This window comes from Physella acuta, unplaced genomic scaffold (genome assembly GCF_028476545.2).
Source record: "Physella acuta isolate Inbredline_101_S28 unplaced genomic scaffold, ASM2847654v3 ptg000456l, whole genome shotgun sequence".
In the NCBI taxonomy this organism is placed as follows: Eukaryota; Metazoa; Mollusca; class Gastropoda; family Physidae; genus Physella; species Physella acuta.
The window spans coordinates 474,721-493,464 of NW_026731975.1; the positions used below are offsets into that span (position 1 = coordinate 474,721).

At 38.8% G+C, this 18,744-nt stretch overlaps 2 protein-coding genes across 4 annotated transcripts in view; one reads left to right on the top strand and one right to left on the bottom strand.

Moving 5' to 3' along the window:
* The window catches only part of LOC131943456 (uncharacterized), a 134,977-nt gene extending 127,598 nt beyond the window's left edge, over positions 1-7,379 (bottom strand). For both annotated transcript variants that reach the window (XM_059303602.1, XM_059303604.1), the window contains exon 1: positions 7,248-7,379. The gene's annotated coding sequence lies outside the window, so the exon portion shown is untranslated. The remainder of the gene's footprint in view (positions 1-7,247) is intronic.
* LOC131943458 (nuclear cap-binding protein subunit 2) overlaps positions 1-18,744 on the top strand; it is a 204,318-nt gene that overhangs the window by 174,790 nt on the left and 10,784 nt on the right. The gene's annotated exons all lie outside the window — the stretch shown is intronic.

Genomic DNA, 18,744 nt, shown 5'->3' on the forward strand with positions numbered 1-18,744 from the left:
CAACACAACCTGCACTAAACACAACCTGCACCAAACACAACCCGCACCAAACACAACCTGCACTCAACACGACACGCACCCAGCACAACCCGCACGCACCTACTTATGAGTGTGTGATATCATTTTACTGTGCTAGTATTTTTCTAAGCTTTGAACTGAAGTGCTCGCATTTAACTTAAGGCTATCTTTACTCAACTATACTATATACGGGTATCTGGCGGTTCACGGTAGATTTTATAAGTGGTCATGATTCTCTCACCGTTGTATAAAAATTGTTTAATGAAAAAACGTTATATATTATTTATATAAACCACTTATAGACATACAGTGTGTAAGCAGTGTTTCTTTCAGTCATCTCTTCGGGGGGGGGGGGGGGGGGGGGGCACCCAGAACCAGGCTGTTCTAACTCAATTTTTGATGACCCACACCATTCTTTCATTTGACGAGAGGTCAATAAAACACATGAACTCTACTTCATCTGCCATACGAATCGTTATGTCCGAAAGTGAAACTTGATACAGAACTTGGTAGTCTTAAGAGCACAGTCAAGGGATGCCTAAGTGGAACGGGGTAACTAGGACATAGTATCTCTAGAAATATAGGCCAAATATGTTTTAAAAAAAAAAAGATGCTTGGTGGCTCTACCGACTTAGCTGATAGGAACATCAGTGAAAAAAAAAATGTGAATGAGTGCTTGGTAGCTCATAAAAAAACAAAAAATAAGAACAGACTTTTTGTTGTATGTAAGATGCATAGTGTTGATATATCCCGTGTAAATGATTAACACAGTAGCGGCTGACGCAAAACCACCAGTAGCATTAACGAAACAATGTAACAAGCTATAAAAAAAATGTTGGCTCACATTCAGATTAAACAACCACATGAACAGCACGTGAAACATGAACTCGCCTAGAGGAGATGAGCGAACGTCAAAGGGGCCGTCACTGATAGTGCAGGGCAGGGGCGGATTAAGCTTGGGCGGGGCCCCGGGCTGAAACTCTCTGGGGGCCCCTGATATATATATATATATATATATATATATATATATATATATATATATATATATATATATATATATATATATATATATATATATATATATATATATTCAAGATAATAATGGATTATTTATAACTTATAGGAACATTCGACACCGATATTTATAAAACTACTAATTTAAAAAGCTGTCAATTTTGTTCAATGGGCGGTAAATTGGATACACACATCTAAACTTCTTCTCTTCTTCTTCGTTCTTAATTTTAGTGTTAGAAGGGATCCCCTCCAACACAATTAAGTATACGTGTCAACTGGTTATGCGCCATTGAGACCATTGACTCCGATTTCAGCCTGCTTTTCTTTTTTTAATTTGGTTCCATAGCCTTTGTCCAACCAAGAACAAACTACAGCAGATGTTTGATTTTGGAGTTTCCTCTCCTAGAGTAGTGGATATCCCCAGTTAACAAGCCTCATCTACCCGAGGGTTTGAACTCGAGACATTTCGGTTAAGCATCCATGATGCTTTATCGACTCGACATCGCCGATCCCCTAACATCTAACCAATAAGTACTCATTTTTAGCATGATTATATGTTGCCCCCCACCCACTACCACGACACACACATACTAACAAAACACAGGCGAGATCCATCCGCTACGTCAGCAGTACTAAATATACGACTGTTTACTTTAGGCCTGTTGAAGTTTCCGACCTCTGCCCCACGATCTAGCCGGGTACCTGACGGTTAGACGATGTCCCGCGGCTGGTGGTGGGGGAAGTAAAGCCTGGTCAGAGCATACAGCTGGATATGCGACCATCATGTAGTGTTTCAAACCAACATCTTCGTGAGACTGATGCAGTCCACAATTTCCCATTTAGTTGGAGTTCACTACGTCGAAGCCTGCCTGGCTAATGGCAGTCAAACTCCTAAGCCGATATATCCTTGTCACGATAGTTATTGAACTGTCATTCACGTATTTATATTAGGCGTGAGAAAGCTGGAAATGCAGACTAACATTGAACAGATATAAATCAGAGGCGTAGGGAGGGAAGGGGGGGGGGGGGGGGCTGGGGGAACGACATATGTCCCCGGGTGCCGATCTTAGGGGCGCCAAAATGGGTTGGAAAAACACATTGAAAGTTTGGGGGGTGGGTGCAAATCGAAAGTTTGAGGGGGGTGCAAATCGAAAGTTTGAAGGGGGATGCAATACGAAACTTTAAGGGGGGTGCAAATAGAAAGTTTCAGGGGGGGGGGGGGTACAAATAGAAAGTTTGTCCCCGCTACGCCTCTGATATAACTATACATGAAAATATTATTATGTCGTTATAGAACAGACGATAAAGACTGTTGGCAGTTGTTTGCTTGCAGACGCAAAAAGATAAAAGAGAATTTCAAACCACTCTTTGTAGGAAATTATTAATAACATACAGAGGTTAAACTAGGCCCATCTAAAAACACTAAGCATGACATGAGCGTAAAAAAAAACCCTCCATCCTCTTAGGTGTCATCCATTTATGAGGCCCACAAAAATTTGGATTTCCACAGGCGTCCACTTAAAGAACGTAATCCCTGGCCTGTAAACACGATATTAACGTTCACTAAAAGTAAAAGCCTATAAGTGTTTTCAAAAGTTTAAATCATTGAGTTTTCACACCAGATTTATGTCATTTATGTGTCGGAATTCGACCGCTGTTTTTTTAACTCTAAAATTTACCCAATTTATTGTCATAAACGAACGCTGTCCGGGCTGGTATTTATACTTAAGTGTGTGCTCGAGTTTGATATTTTGAACAAAAATTGAAATAAATTTGTGGTTCAAATAGTAAAACATTGGCTTTTATAGTAAAAAAAACCCAAAAATTTCACTTTGAAGGAAATTTACTATGATTGAAAAAGGAAATTTGGGGGCCCCTTAAAATCGGGGGCCCCTGGCTGCAGCCCCCTCAGCACCCCCCTTAATCCGCCACTGGTGCAGGGTGTCGCCTTACTATAATGTCTGTGTCTGGGCTTGTCCATTGTTAAAGGTGGGTTCAGGTTAAGTAGTGTTACCCGTGATTTGGTGAAGAATGGACTCGCCCATGAGTGAAATACGGTGTTAGAGATGATTTAAAGACTAGGTTGAACGTCGACGTGTAATTAACTTAAACATCTCAAGGGGAAGAGTGGTAGGAGCAACAATTCAATTAGGGGAATAGGTTTAGGTGCTCAGTGGTGTTGTTTGGTTGGTGAGGTTGGTATGGGTTCAGGTAGTTGTTGGTTGAAGTTGTGTGAGGTTGGTGTAGGGTGAGGTTTATATGTGGTGATGGTGTGTGGTGAGGTTGGTGTGGGTGAGGTTGGTCTGGGGTTAGGTTTATATGTGGTGATGGTGTGGGTTTATGGGGCTTGTGGTGAGGTTGGTGTATGGTGAGGTTTATGTGTGGCGGTGGTCAGAGCCGGCGTTAGGGGGTGGCAAACGGGGCGGCCGCCCTAGGCCCCGCGCCTGAAGGGGCCCCGCGCTTCAACACTGTCATTGTTATCTTAATTAGTTTGTTAACTTAAATAAATTGTTCCTGAATTCAATGGGGAAAAACTAAATGGTGGAATGCCGAAGTTGTTGATTTTTATAACTGAGGCCATGGTTGATGTTAGTGAGTTATCACCCACCTGAACTGGGAAAGTCCGTAATTCAATACAAAAACAGTGTCACACACCTCCCCTTTGTGTAGGGTACGGTCGCCTGGCATTTGACCTGAGCTGACTGGAGATGGCGGTCGAGAATTAGCCCCCGACCTGACATGGGATGTAAATTTGGGAAACAGGTAAAAAGATACTCTATTGTATGCGGACCGATGAAGACGTCCTTTTAGTGAGCAGAGGGATGCCTGTAGTAGACAGTTAGTGACCTGATGAACGCTAGTCCTGATTTTCTTGTTGTAGATGTCGTATATGTAGCCCTATAACAAAATTAACATTCAGTTGCGTGCAGAGGGATGGGAAGAGGGCGATGAGGGGGGGGGAGGAGGAGGCCCTTAAGATCTATATCAAGGGGCATTAGACAGAGTGATTTATTATTATTTTTTTAAAGAAAGTTAAAAGTGTTGATGTAGCATGTTTTCTCTATCATTAGCAGGTTTACGTCATGGTGTCACCACCAGCCCCCCCCCCCCCCCTCCACCCTTGTCGGAATTTATCAAATTTGCTCTTAAAAGACTATTTAACACTCTAATTAACCACTTTTTAAAGTGGAACTATCATTTTTTGTATATGTTTTGCTATTTTTTTTGCCTTGGTGTCACCCCCCCCCCTAAATGTGTCACCCGGTGCGGTCCGCCCCCCCCCCCCCGCCCTCGCTACGCCCATGCTTTTATATTAACAATTAGTCATCAACAAACAATTTAAACAACTTTATTTTCCTAATTATTTGGCACGTGATTGAATTTTCTTAAGTGATTTGGTATGAATTACATATCTGTCAAAAGTTATTAAATATCTTAGCAAGAAAAACAAGTAATTAAAAAAAGTCTAGAGACAATTTTAGCGCAATTTCCTTATGTTATCTAAAAATAGCTCTGTCGTAGCGTAAATCAAGAGCAGGGTTAATAAAACAATTGGTTAGTTATTAAAACGTTTTTTATTTTAAAAAAATTCAGTATTTTACATGTTTTATTTACAACGAGCCGACCCGCTGCGTATCATACGCCGCTATTTAGTTGCTTTTTTTTCTACTTTTCAGTAATTTATAATTTGTGAATTCGACAGTACCAATGCTGCCACTGAAAATATTTGCTTAAAAACACTAAACCCCCCTCCTCCCCCCCCCCCCCCCCACGTGAAAGCAGCCTCCTCTTAGTTACCTCCTCTAAGTTTAAAATCGTTTCAAACTCAATTATCTGCCCCTAATAGCCGTTACCAAACCGTCTCTATGATTGTAAAATGTAAACAGAGTGAACACCGCTCACCAGATCATGTGGGGGTGGGGTGGGGGTGGTAGTGATAGTGATAGTGATAGAGAGGAAGAGAGGGGACTGCAAAGGCGCGCTTGCAGCTTGTTTTCTAACTCATCCCAGAAGAGAATTATATATATAGAAGATAGAGTAACATGACTAAAAACCATTGCGCGCCTAGCTACCGAACGTGATGTCGCAGCCATTAAACGTGATGGCGCAGCTATTGAACGTGATGACGCGTGTGGTGTGGTTGGATAAAATGCCTACTAATTCGGTCCAAATTTTAATTAATTCAAAAAAAATTTTGTGACCGAACGAAAGGATATTTTTGAAAACTTTCTTCGGCAATATTGTTCTACATTATGGCAGAAATCGATTGGTACATGTTTCAAGTCGCTAAGTGGTCTGGTTGCTGAGATATGGGCCAAAAACTGCATTTTTTCGAGGTTTTTTTGGCTTTTCCGGGATATCCATGAAAGAAACCTGGAATTTTTTTGGCCTATGTTCATCCTGATAACTTGCTTAACATATTTGCTTTGGAACTAGTCCTCGATATTGCTTCGTTGAGGAGGAGATACGACTTAAAGCTGCGGATACACATCCATCCATCCATCCATTCATCCATTCCCAGAAAAGACGAGTTAATAAACGCAATTCTCCAGAATGGAAATTGCGCTAAAAACCCACTAAGAACATTGGGTTAAAACGTGGGAGAGGTAAACATCTGTTATTAAAGTCTTATAGACTCTAAAACATTTATGTGTTATTATGTGTGTATGCATATTATATAGGACTATACACACACACACACACACACACACACATATATATATATATATATATATATATATATATATATATATATATATATATATATATAATTGAAAAAAGCAGGCCCCGCGCGGATGGTTGGCCCTAGGCCCCGCGTATTCCTAACGCCGGCTCTGGCGGTGGTGTGGGTTGAGGTTGATGTGGGGTGAGGTTTATATGTGGTGATGGATTGTGTTTAGGGGGTTTGTGGTGACGGTGTATGGTGAGGTTTACGTGTGGTGATGGTGTGGGTTGAAGTGAGGTTTATGTGTGGTGATGGTGTGGGTTGAGGTGTGAGGTAAGGTTGATGTAATGTGAGGCTTAAGTGTGGTGACGTGTTTGTTAAGGTTGGTGTGGAGTGAGGTGAGGTGAGATGTATGTGTTTTGATGTGATGATGGTGTGGGTTGAGGTTGGTGTATGATAAGGCTAGCGTGTCAATGTCTGGTGATGTAGTAGAGGTGATGTATGGTAAGGTTAGTGTGTGGTGGTGTGGTTGAGATGGTGTGTAGTAAGTGGATGTTGTTATAAAAATGTTATTATGTGTCTCTCATGTTTTGTGTTGTGTTTTGTAATGTGTTGTTTGTGCTATAGCTACACACGTGCACATACACTCACCATACTCACAAAAAATTCCCTACGCACACACACCCTACACATTTAAAAGAAAAAAACGTTATCATGTATTTCACACTTAATCACCTCCAAATGAATTCAGTCACCCACTCTCCTCTATCACCCTTACCACAACACACTTACAAACATCCCCCCTAAGCTAATTAACGTGATCATCAATTTCTATACCCGCTTAAATGAAATAATATTACAAAATATTACAAGTAGATCAGTGTATTTCTCTTAATAGTAGCTCATGGCAAATCTCTAAATAGCCAGCTAACGTGATATCCCAACGTTAACACATACGCGAATGTGCTTCGATTTGCCGATAGTTTTTCTTTTAAATATTTGTACACGCCCTAAAATAATAAACTAGGTCTATACATTTAAATGGAGAACCTTACACGATCAATCACGGATATAAAGAATAAACATAAAAATGAGTGAACTGCTACTGTTGTTTACGTACATTTTACTTTAGAATAGAAAATATGCAGCCTGTTTTATCAGGAAACTGCTTTACATGCATCCTCTGCGAGTCTACGAGTCTAGAAGCTGTAATGGAAATGTGCTACACATACTCTTTGAGTTAAAGAGCTAACAAACAAAAATATCCGTACGTCAAGAATACTACAACGGGAAGTCCCGATTGTAACTCTATACAGAAAAAAAAAATACCTGAATTTTTAATAAGAGTACGGTTTTGCATAGCATTAACTCAACCGTGACGATGGTAGTAAAGAATATGTGTTAACTAACCATCACTACTATAACACACAGAATTGTCGGCCTTTAGAAGAGTTGTAGTTTAACAAAATTTTCGTTTCCTGTCATCCTCACAGTACCAGAAGCAGTGAGTGAATTTAAACATCAACACAGACAACACATTAAGCCTTACCTTCTTCAACACCGCCAACACCTAATCCAACACAAGCGATAGTCTCCGTGACAATAGCATCGAGTGAAAGAAAGAAAACAAAAAAGAACCAAAGAGAACAATAGCCGTGCTTATAGCCACTGTTATCTAAAGAGTTACCGGAAAGGGAAGGAACTGCGATAACTCGAGCCAGCGCGCAACTGTGTTTTTGGAACTACGTTTTGGCGGTGGTTCAAATTCCTTCGCACGTTTCGCCCTTGACTGTTCTCATTCTCCACGCTGGCACTTGGAGTTCCAGCCGACCTGGGATGTATCCAGTTACATCTTTAGTTTCTCTATAGCCTTTACTTCTTTTTAACCCCTTACTTCATATAACGTTTAGTTACTCGACATCTTTTTAACCCCTTACTTCATTTAACGTTCAGTTACTCAACATCTTTTTAACCCCTTACTCCATTTAACGTTCAGTTAATCTACATCTTTTTAACCCTTTACTTTTTATAACGTTCAGTTACTCGACATCTTTATAACCCCTTACTTCATATGTTTAGTCACTAATTTTTTAACTCCTTAAGTCATATAACTTTCAGTTACTCTTCATCTTTTTAACCCCTTACTTCATATAACATTCAGTAACATGTTTTATTTTCTCTCACCCCATTTTATACTAATTCAGTTACTAATTTATTTTTCTGCACCTCTTAATTCATTTGGCACTTACTTATATATAAATTCACTTTCGTCTTTATTGTTTTCTGTTTCTGTACACCTTACTTCATATTGCATTTAGTTACTCAAATATCTTTACTTCACTTAAAGTTAATTACATATTTAACCTACATTCAGTGAAATACGTTTTTAGTTATCTTCACTCTAAACTGTATATATTTATAAATTATACATTTCTAAATTATGTTCAATTTATATTACTCTTTTTTTTCACCTAATCTTTTTACTAATTGAGATTTTTTTTTTACATTATTTACCACTTTGTTTATTAATCTATTATGCTTTCGTATGATTTTGCTCTCTTTCTTCTAGCTGTCATTTTATATACTGTACTCATTTTTCAATACTATTTTGAACTAATCTTTCTATACTTAAACCCTTTACTTCAGACTATGTTCAGATAAATATTCCTCTATTTTACCTATACTAAAATAAAAGTTTTTACTCCTTAATCTAACCGGTTTTCTTTCCCCTGCGATCAATTTATCTCCCATCTAATAAACTACATTATAATACATTCCACATTACGTCCCCTGTCTGTATATTTTCTCTGCCCGATCTCCTCACCTTTTAGTATTCCCTCCCCGCCTCTCCATTCCTACCTCCACCTGTCCTCCTCCGCCTTCAGTATTAACGCACACGTATCCTTCTTTCACCTTAGCACTAAAAAAAATTACCTATCCGCCTATTTAAAATACATACCAGACACCTGCTACGCCGACTACCTTCATGGTCTGACGATTAGCCCGTCTGTCTCAGAACGATAATCTACCTACATTATCATGTCCCTTTGTTTGTGAGTTCCTTCCCTTTGTCGACTTGTGGTTTCCTGTTATCAGCTCCATTATAACTTCCGTTACGGTATTCTACTCATGTATCTCAGTGTTTTACTGTAACCACCCCCCCTCCACCTCCCCCACCCGAAATAAATTATTTTAATTTTCTAAGCGCAAATAAAACCGTGTGTAAGTCTAGTAGTCTCTACCCCCCTACTCGAAAATTTGGGTGTTTCATTCTAACTTTTTCCAGAACGTGTACTCCATCAACCCCTCCCCCTCTACACACATAGACGTATCTACACTGCATTTCTACTATCAAGTCCATCTATTATTTTGTTTTATCTCGTGAAATATGTTTCTTTCGTCCACCGCCTTCCCCCCCCCCCCTCCCCCTCTAAACGAAATAACATTAAAAAAATTTATTTATTTAGAAAATAGGCCTACATATATTGCATATATTAACCAGTTTCTACCCCCCCCCCCTTCCCACCCCCTCCGTGAATTAATGTCTGAAAGAAGCCCTGTTCGCGAACACTTACAAAAAAAAAAGAAAACAACACCACCCCATGATAACTCTCTAGACCACCCCAGCACTAGAACACACGAAAAGACCGCCAACACATGGTGATCGCTGGGTAGCTTTAGCAGGCCAATGAGAATAATTCAGATGATATGACCCCGTGTGCTGGCACGAGCCGAGTGGTAAACAGCAGGGTGTGTAACTCTGATTGGAGTTCGTGAGTTCACGGAGTTTTTGGCTAGTGTACACAGAGAGAAAGGGGAGAATACTCTAAAAATTAAATGTACAGTTATATGGGATGCAATAATGCAATCAATTATTTATTTTTTTTGGGTCCACAGTGAAGTAAAAATCTACATAAAGTATATTTTTTTAAAAACTTTAAAGTAACTACGATTATATTAGATGTATTGCAATACATGAGTCTTTATGCCACTCTCCGCAACCTTAACAACTAATCTGCTGCCTCATCTTAATCAAAACGACATGAAAAGCGTGTCGTCATTGTAAGAACCGGTTATTGAAGTGGTGGTATTGAAAAATGTCCAAAATTGCAATTTAGGCTACAACACAGCTTAATCATTTAATAGGAGTTAATAACTTAATATAATTTAATCATTAATCTTATTGAATCTAAAATCTAGATCTAATATGCCTCGAGAAAATAAGCAAACAGTTTTGTATCCAGAAATCCAAAGAAATGAAAAGTTTAACCTGGAAAGCTTCGAAGCATTTTTGGAAGATTTAAATGCACATAAAGAACATTGTAATGTCATAATCAAAGGTCTGGAAAACAAGAGAAGCAGTGAGCACGAAATATTTATAGAACTAACTCAGCAATTTAAGATCAGACAAAACAAGTTCCATAACTCTGTTAATTACCTGTCAACTAACATAAAAGCACTTGCAAATGAAATAGGGAGGAATGAAAATAATTCCAATACAGGCACACCAGATTTAACTAAGTGGGATATTGAGCTGAAAAAAACCGAACTTAAAAATGCAGAGACATTGAAATGGTTAGTCCAGGAAGAATTTCAAAATGAAGAGCACTATAAAGCTAAAGCCATTGAGGAAATTCTCTCCAAGTGTGTACACACTTACAACAAAGGGGAAAACCCAGGGTCAGGAGATTCTTAAAAACTTGAACCTAATTTCTGTTTGTACAAAAAAAATTTTTTTGTGTGTAAATATTGATTTCTAATGTATATTTAAATATTTCCAAAAATGTATAAATGAACATTTAAAAAATGTGGTGATGTATCTCTGATGTAAAGTTTCAAAATAAAGCACTATTTTACTTTAAAAAAAAAAAAAAATGAAACTTTCGGTGCGTTATTCAACACATGTAAATAGGGTTTCTTCAAGGCATCTCTGAGCCCCCCCCCCCCCCCCCCCCCCCCCGAAGAAAGTCTACCGACCCCCCCCCCCCCCCCCGAACGAAATGGAATTTACATAGAAAATACAGACTTTTTACAGCGTCCACCCCCCCCCCCGGAAATTATAGTCCGCCCTCTCCCCCCGAAAATTCCAAGTGCCCCCCCCCCCCCTCCTGGAGAAAAATGTCTGATAGAAACACTTCATGTAAACATTAGAAATATAGTTGCTTTTATTATTGTTTATTTCAAAACATGTTTAGCACCAATTTCTTTTAAAATAATTTTCTTCTTCCGGGGAGGGGTAGGGCACTGTTAAATGTATATATTTTCTATATAAATTCTCCCCCACCCAAGAGATGCCTGGAAGAAACTCTGCCTCCCCCCTCCCCCTCTCTCTAAACGCACCTCTTGAAGACGAAGCTCGTGTGTGTGTATGATGATAAGGGTCTTAGTGTCAACGGCGTGAGCCTAGTACTTAAAGCACTTGAAAAATCTTTTCCTAAATTTTAAATTGACTCGACAATCCTGGCGTTAAAAAGCTCATTTTTTACAATAGTAAGTAAGTAAGTAAATAAGTATACGAACACAAATGATACGTCCATCAATTACTAACGTAATATGAGATAAAAATAAATGAGTTCAACAGTTTAAGTTTGAAATCAATTAACTATAGGGGGGGGTTGCAAGCAAGGACGGTACTGGTTCGATGAGAACCAGGTCTGGTCAGGTCAAAATAAATTACATTTTTTAAAAAATTAAATAATAATAATAAGTAAAATATTAGTAACACCTATATTACTTTAATGGTCTTAACAGTTTGAAAATTGTATTACTAGCTTTGATAGGCATTATAGAATCTTCAAATTTTGTGGAGTTTAATTTCGGCTAGTCTAGGCCTCTGTTGATGTGCTAAAAATTATTGAACGGAAAAATTGACGACCCGATACAATTTGGCAATGCATTACGTGGAGTAAAAAAATCTAATCAAGCTATTTTTAGATTTGACGTCATGGGTGCTCAATCCTTAAAGTTCTTTTTTTAAATCGATGGCCAGATTTTTTAAAAGCTGCAAACGATGAACGGATGCATATTGTATAACTACTTAAACGAAGTCTTAGTTTACAAATACATCACATCGATAACAATTATTTTAATTAAAATAAAACCATGCTATTACATTTTGAATGACCTAGAATTTTGATGTTTTAATAATTAAATAACATTTTATGGCAAAAACAAATCACTTTAAAATCCTATGATTCTCAGTCTATACAAGTAAAACTCCACTATAATCACAGCAGTAAAATTACAAAAAGTAAAATTAAAAAGGAGTTTATAGATCTAATTTTATCCTAATTTTCATAGTGTCTTTTTTTACAAGTTTAACTTTGTTGTGAAGTTTTCTTACATCTTCTAATGTTAGCCATAGGCTAGTTCCAGCTGTTCACATTCAGGTGCAGAAGAACTATTGTTCTATTGCTTCGCTGACCACAGTAAATTTTAAAGGTTAAGTAGTGTAGTCAATAATGCTCTCAAAAATATCTTTCTAAATTATGTTTTCTACTCTATAGAGCTGGGCGGAGTTATGTATATGCTATACGTCCGAGACATGAACCAAATTCATGAATAAATGATTAAGTTATGTAGCCAATACAATTATCTACCACCTACCACATTACCCATCCCCCAATTATATTAGGATCTCTTTATACAAGCAAACCATGTAAACCAGGGCGCTTCCCTCTCGAGTTCTTCTAGGTCTATCCAGCGTTTCTTCCATTTTTCTCCGGGGGGGGGGGGGGGGGGGGACTAAAATTTCTGGGGGGGGGGGGGGGGGGGGGGGGGCGGACACTATTAAAGTATATATTTTCTATATATATTCCAAAAGTATATATTTTCTATATATATTCTGTTAACGGTAATTGAATTAAGGGTGATAATATTGGTACCGTATGAATTGTGATAATCAGTAAAATGCTGGTATTCAACCGGTAAGAGGGTCTGTGCCGCTTCTCTACCGGGAATAAAGTAAATATATTTTAAGTATATTATTCAACTGTCACGTGAACTAAGTCACGGACAGGGTAAAGTAATAATAAAGTTTCAGCAGCTAATGCAGTAATAGTATTAAGTAAACTTAATAGTGGCAAGCTGAAGGTCTGATGACTACGCTACAATTTAATGTGCGCAGTTTACAGCCTTAAAGTAATAATAACCTGGTCCGATGACCTCTTGACTCTGGCAAGGGTTTACGGCCGGTGTATAAAATACTATAGTCAGGTCCGATGACTACGGGTCAACTCAATGCCCGCAGTTTACGGCCTGTAGTAAAATAATAACTATAAGTTACTTAAAAAAACACAAAGTTACTGCAAGAGTACAATTTAATTTATTATACTTCTAAAAGCTTATACATATGAATCATACTTATTTATATGCGTTACAAATCATACAGTTATAGAATGAGTTAAGTAAATAGTACCAAACCAATAACCATGCACATGGGAGTAGGGCCGACGGCCCAAACGCCGTGTGCGACACCACCAGCTGAGCTCAGTGCTGGAAGAGTGCGAGCTTTCTTTGTTGCATCCCCTTATATTCATTAAAACATTAGCGGTGTGTCACGTGGACAATCTAGCCAACTAGAGAGGGGCCTGTGAGGGGGACGAAATATATGGATGTACGTAGCAGTAGAGAGGGGCGGGGAGTAATAGAGCAGGTAGAGGGTGGTGGAAGAATAAAATAGAGCTAGCCTAACGGTTTTACCGTCACACCCCCTTTCCTCGCTAAAATTTCGTGGTAACGCAATTTTCAGCGGACCAGAAATAAAACAATATCTTTTCATGTGTCTTTCAATGTATAGTTAAACAAAAATGTAAATGTACATTGTCTTTAGACGAAAAGTTAATAACATTGAAACATAAGCCATTAACAGGCAAAATGAGTATACATTGGCCATGATAGGCGAGTACAACATCAATTACAACATTGTGATATGCCATTAGAGGGCATAGTAAACAAACAATTTGTTTTGGATGTAAATTGTAATAAGACATAAAGACAACAGTGAATAATGACATTTTTTTTGTTCAGTATAAGTTTACATTGTATTCATGAAATTAACTAACGCCAAGTTCTGTTTTAGAAGTATGACAACCAGGTCTAAGCAGTCAGTGGAAACCTGTGAAAAATACTGCAAGAACAAAGGAAAAACAACAAATTTGTGACATAGATATGAAGTTATGATTACATAAGATATGACAATGATAAATGCCCATAGAATTTTTTTTTTGTTTTTAGTAATGCTTGTGTATACAACATATATCAAAGTAAGTCATAAAATAGCTTCATTATTATTTAACTGTGCAGCTTGCATCAATTAAGTGCAAGGCTGGATTTGAGCTAAGTTCAGGCAATCGACCATGACTTACTAAGAAATTCCACCCTAAGTCTAACTAGCTAAGTTATGCTTAGTGACTTGTCAAAACTCAGTATGGGGTGGGTGACAAAAGGTGAAGCGCCAGTAATGAGAGATGGGTAGACCACGGCACAACAGCTATAGAGCAGGCGGCACGTCTCCCGATAACTTAGGCCGGTGTCCTTGGACTTTTGTTTCATCAAGGTGTGTGTAGGTGGGCGGGGTTTTGGACCCAGAGCGATTCTTCTCTCGTCGGCGAATTTTTTTCCATTAGCGAGGGGCTTGTAAGGTTTAGTATGTAGGCCTATGGTGGGTAGAACCATGGGGCCGATAAGGCTGACAGTGGTTGGTTTGTTGTTTTGTCTCCTCGGCTCTTGACGTGCTGTGTAATTAAGGTCGACCGGAGCATCCGGTGTTGTGTTTATTGATGATTCAGTCGGGGCAGGGGAAGTAATTTTAATTAAGTCTCTTTTATGGCTCAGTGTAGCATCATGATTCTGAATATCTGGTAAGGTTGGTGTGTCGGGTGTAGTAGCGGGTGTTGGTTTAGGTTCTATGGTCATGTTTTTCAGCTGCTCAAGCATTGCCTGCTCGGCTATCTGCAAGCGTGCTTTCATTTCGGTCATTCTTCTTATACGTTCGTTACAAATAATAATTTTCTCAGCTATTGATATGCTGGTATCTTTTAACATGCCGTCTTCTTGTTTTTCTATTGGTTTGATACTATCCCACTCCGATCTTTCAAATTCATAGAACTTGGCCTCTATAGCCCATTTTCTCTCTTGTAATTTAATATCTTCCTCCCACTGCAGCTCATTTAATCTTCTTCTTCGTCTAATCTTCTTCGTTCCTCTTCTTCTTGTAAGTCCTCTAAATTCTCTTGGTATCTTTGTCTAACAAATGCACTGAGTGCCGCCCCTTCGTAGCCATAGTCAATGGCGTACCTGATGAGGGCGGGGATGCTAGTGGAGCCACTCATTATGCAGCCTGGCTAGGACGTTGACACGGGTAACGTGACACGCGTGTGCTCAAGCCGTGTACCGGGTTACGCCAAACAATAACACCAAGTAACTAAGAGAAAAGTATTTGACCGACTAACAGAAGTAGGCCTATTCTACAAATAATAGACTACTAAGCTAACTACAAGAATTGGAGACCAGTTTTAAAATTAAAACTAAAGGAATCAACGTAGTAAGTCAGAGTCAAAAGCTAAAACTTGACACTTAGCTACAATTCCAGTGGTCTTGCCCTTCTTGTGCAGCCGTCAGTTGTACAGAATACTTCTTGAGCAGGTAGCAACAACACACAGAAATATTTTTTCTGAAAATTCAAAGTAAACAACAGCAGTAAAATTCAAATATGTGAAACAGCAGGATTTATTCAAATACGAGTGGCTAACTCGTGTCTAGTATTTAGTTTGACGAGCCCCCATGTTAACGGTAATTGAATTAAGGGTGATAATATTGGTACCGTATGAATTGTGATAATCAGTAAAATGCTGGTATTCAACCGGTAAGAGGGTCTGTGCCGCTTCTCTACCGGGAATAAAGTAAATATATTTTAAGTATATATTCAACTGTCACGTGAACTAAGTCACGGACAGGGTAAAGTAATAATAAAGTTTCAGCAGCTAATGCAGTAATAGTATTAAGTAAACTTAATAGTGGCAAGCTGAAGGTCTGATGACTACGCTACAATTTAATGTGCGCAGTTTACAGCCTTAAAGTAATAATAACCTGGTCCGATGACCTCTTGACTCTGGCAAGGGTTTACGGCCGGTGTATAAAATACTATAGTCAGGTCCGATGACTACGGGTCAACTCAATGCCCGCAGTTTACGGCCTGTAGTAAAATAATAACTATAAGTTACTTAAAAAAACACAAAGTTACTGCAAGAGTACAATTTAATTTATTATACTTCTAAAAGCTTATACATATGAATCATACTTATTTATATGCGTTACAAATCATACAGTTATAGAATGAGTTAAGTAAATAGTACCAAACCAATAACCATGCACATGGGAGTAGGGCCGACGGCCCAAACGCCGTGTGCGACACCACCAGCTGAGCTCAGTGCTGGAAGAGTGCGAGCTTTCTTTGTTGCATCCCCTTATATTCATTAAAACATTAGCGGTGTGTCACGTGGACAATCTAGCCAACTAGAGAGGGGCCTGTGAGGGGGACGAAATATATGGATGTACGTAGCAGTAGAGAGGGGCGGGGAGTAATAGAGCAGGTAGAGGGTGGTGGAAGAATAAAATAGAGCTAGCCTAACGGTTTTACCGTCACATATTCCATTTCGTTCGGGGGGGGGGGGGGGGGCGGTAGATTTTCATGGGGGGAAGCTACTCTGGGTCTATCCATAATTCCAGCACTGTCTGTCAATAGACATTGAGTTCCACATGCCCCCTTTAAAACGTCAACTAACACATTATTTTTACACATCATCTACGATAATACACACAGTTACACACAACACATAACACCGATGCCATTAAATACATGAGTAAACAAAATACAACAAACTTGCATGTTGTAGCGATTTCGCTACACGCTGTTTGGCAAAATATACGTTATTGGTTTAAAAAATAATCTTATTATTTTCGCTGTGTACAAATAAAAATCTATCATTTACATTTTTTTCACCAAGCTTTAAAAAAAATTTAATTAATGAAATAGAAGGCTGAAATTAAGGTAAGATATCAGCTAGACTTAAGACATTGGTTCATTTTAGTGTTAGGTTTAGAGATAGTTAAGACCAGGGATATCGTCGTAAGTAAAACAAACCCTAATATCATTAATTAAACTAGCCAGGGTTTAATACTAAAACCACCCAATAAACAAACGTTCAACCCAGAAAAAAGAATAACATAATGAGATTAGATAGTTGGTGGTGGGGTGGGGGAGGAGGAATAATGTGAGGGGCAAATCATTGGAGGGAACTGTATGGCCTAGTGGTAGAGCGCTAGACTGCTAACCCGAAAGTCTCGAGTTAGATTCCGGGTTCAAATCCCTGAGTCCACGCAGCTCTGGTGGGCTCTTAATAACTCACGCTAGGGTAACAAAGGCAGCTGGGCTTAGTGCTGACCAGATTATCCCCGTGTTGCCGAAGTGAATGAAACAGATTAACTCTACTTCTTCTGCCCCATGTGTCTTGGACACGAACGAGAAAACATGGAGATGAAATCATGGGAGGAGGAAATCATGGGGGGGGGGGGCAAATGGGAAGGGGGAAATTATCGGAGGAGGAAAATCATGGGAGGAGTCAATCATGGGAATGGCAAATGGGAGGGGGGGAATTATGGGAGGGGCAAATCATGGGAGGGGGGCGAATCATGGGAGGGGGCAAATGGGAGGAGGAAATTATGGGAGGGGCAAATCATGGGAGGAGTAAATCATGGGAATAGCAAATGGAAGGGGGGGGAATTATGGGAGGGGCAAATCATGGGAGGGGGAAATTATGAGAGGGGCAAATCATGGGAGGAGTAAATCATGGGAATGGCAAATGGAAGGGGGGGGGGGGAATTATGGGAGGAGCAAATCGTTGAGAGGCCAATACCAGAAAAAATAACAACCTTTGAATATTTGCTCTCCTCTGTGGTCGTGTTTACCACTGCAGCTAACAACAACATCACGATATTGACGCGAGCGCCCGTCAGAAGAAAAAAAAATATTTTAAACTTTTGAAAGAAGCTGTACTCACGCTCCAGCCGTACCCTCGGGCAACTGGTGCTCCATCCCCTAGAGCCCCGGGGTTAAATCCAGCCGAAAACAAGAGGGGGAGGGTGAAGTGGCTATTGTCTGATCGATGACGTCATCGCTGATCAATAAGGATCTGGCTGAGCAGTTGCTTCCCCTGATAAATTGGAATATTGCTGAAAGTCTCAAGTTTAATATTAATATCCTCACTTTTTGCACTCGTTGCTCCAAACTCTCGGTAATTGGTTGCTATTCTTGTTGCTGTTCTTGTTGTTGTTGTTGTTTTTCTTTAAATAAAAAAATATAGTTTAAAAGGTGGTATTCAAAAGATTCTTGTACATTTTTAAATAATGAAAGATTTTTGCTTGTACATTTTTAACAACTCCAGAAACAACCTTAAGCACTTTATAAAAATCAGGCTAATTTTTTTTTAAATCTTTTTTTTTTTTTTGCGTTTAGTTTATGGCTAAAATATTAGTTCTTCTTATCATTAATAAATGTTTTACTAAAGCTACTATAAGCACTTTTTTCATGTTTAAAAAACCATTTGCAGAATTCATTTCCTTATAGGTAGGTTAAAGATTGTGCAGAAGTGACATTGACTAACACACCCCTGTGATATAAAAATACAATGTAAACTATATTTTTAAATCTTATATAAACTGTTAGTTTTATAGTAAATTCGAGATACCTGGTTAAACTTGGAAAGGCATCATTTATTTTAATGTTTGATCTATAATGACACATTTTAAAAGACCAAGTCACAGTCTACGTATAGTTTCGCCTGTGATGATAAGTAGAAGAGGAAGGCTGACATTTGCCAATGACAGGGCAATTTGATACTCTTGAAAACAGAGTATAAATACAACTTTCTTTTTCTTGTTTATGGAGATCTAAGGGTTAGGTTGGCTTAACTCCCTTATGTAATAAAATCTGCTCTGGATTTCGTTGTTAGGGGAATGGGGTTTATTAATATATTCTTTAAAGTAAC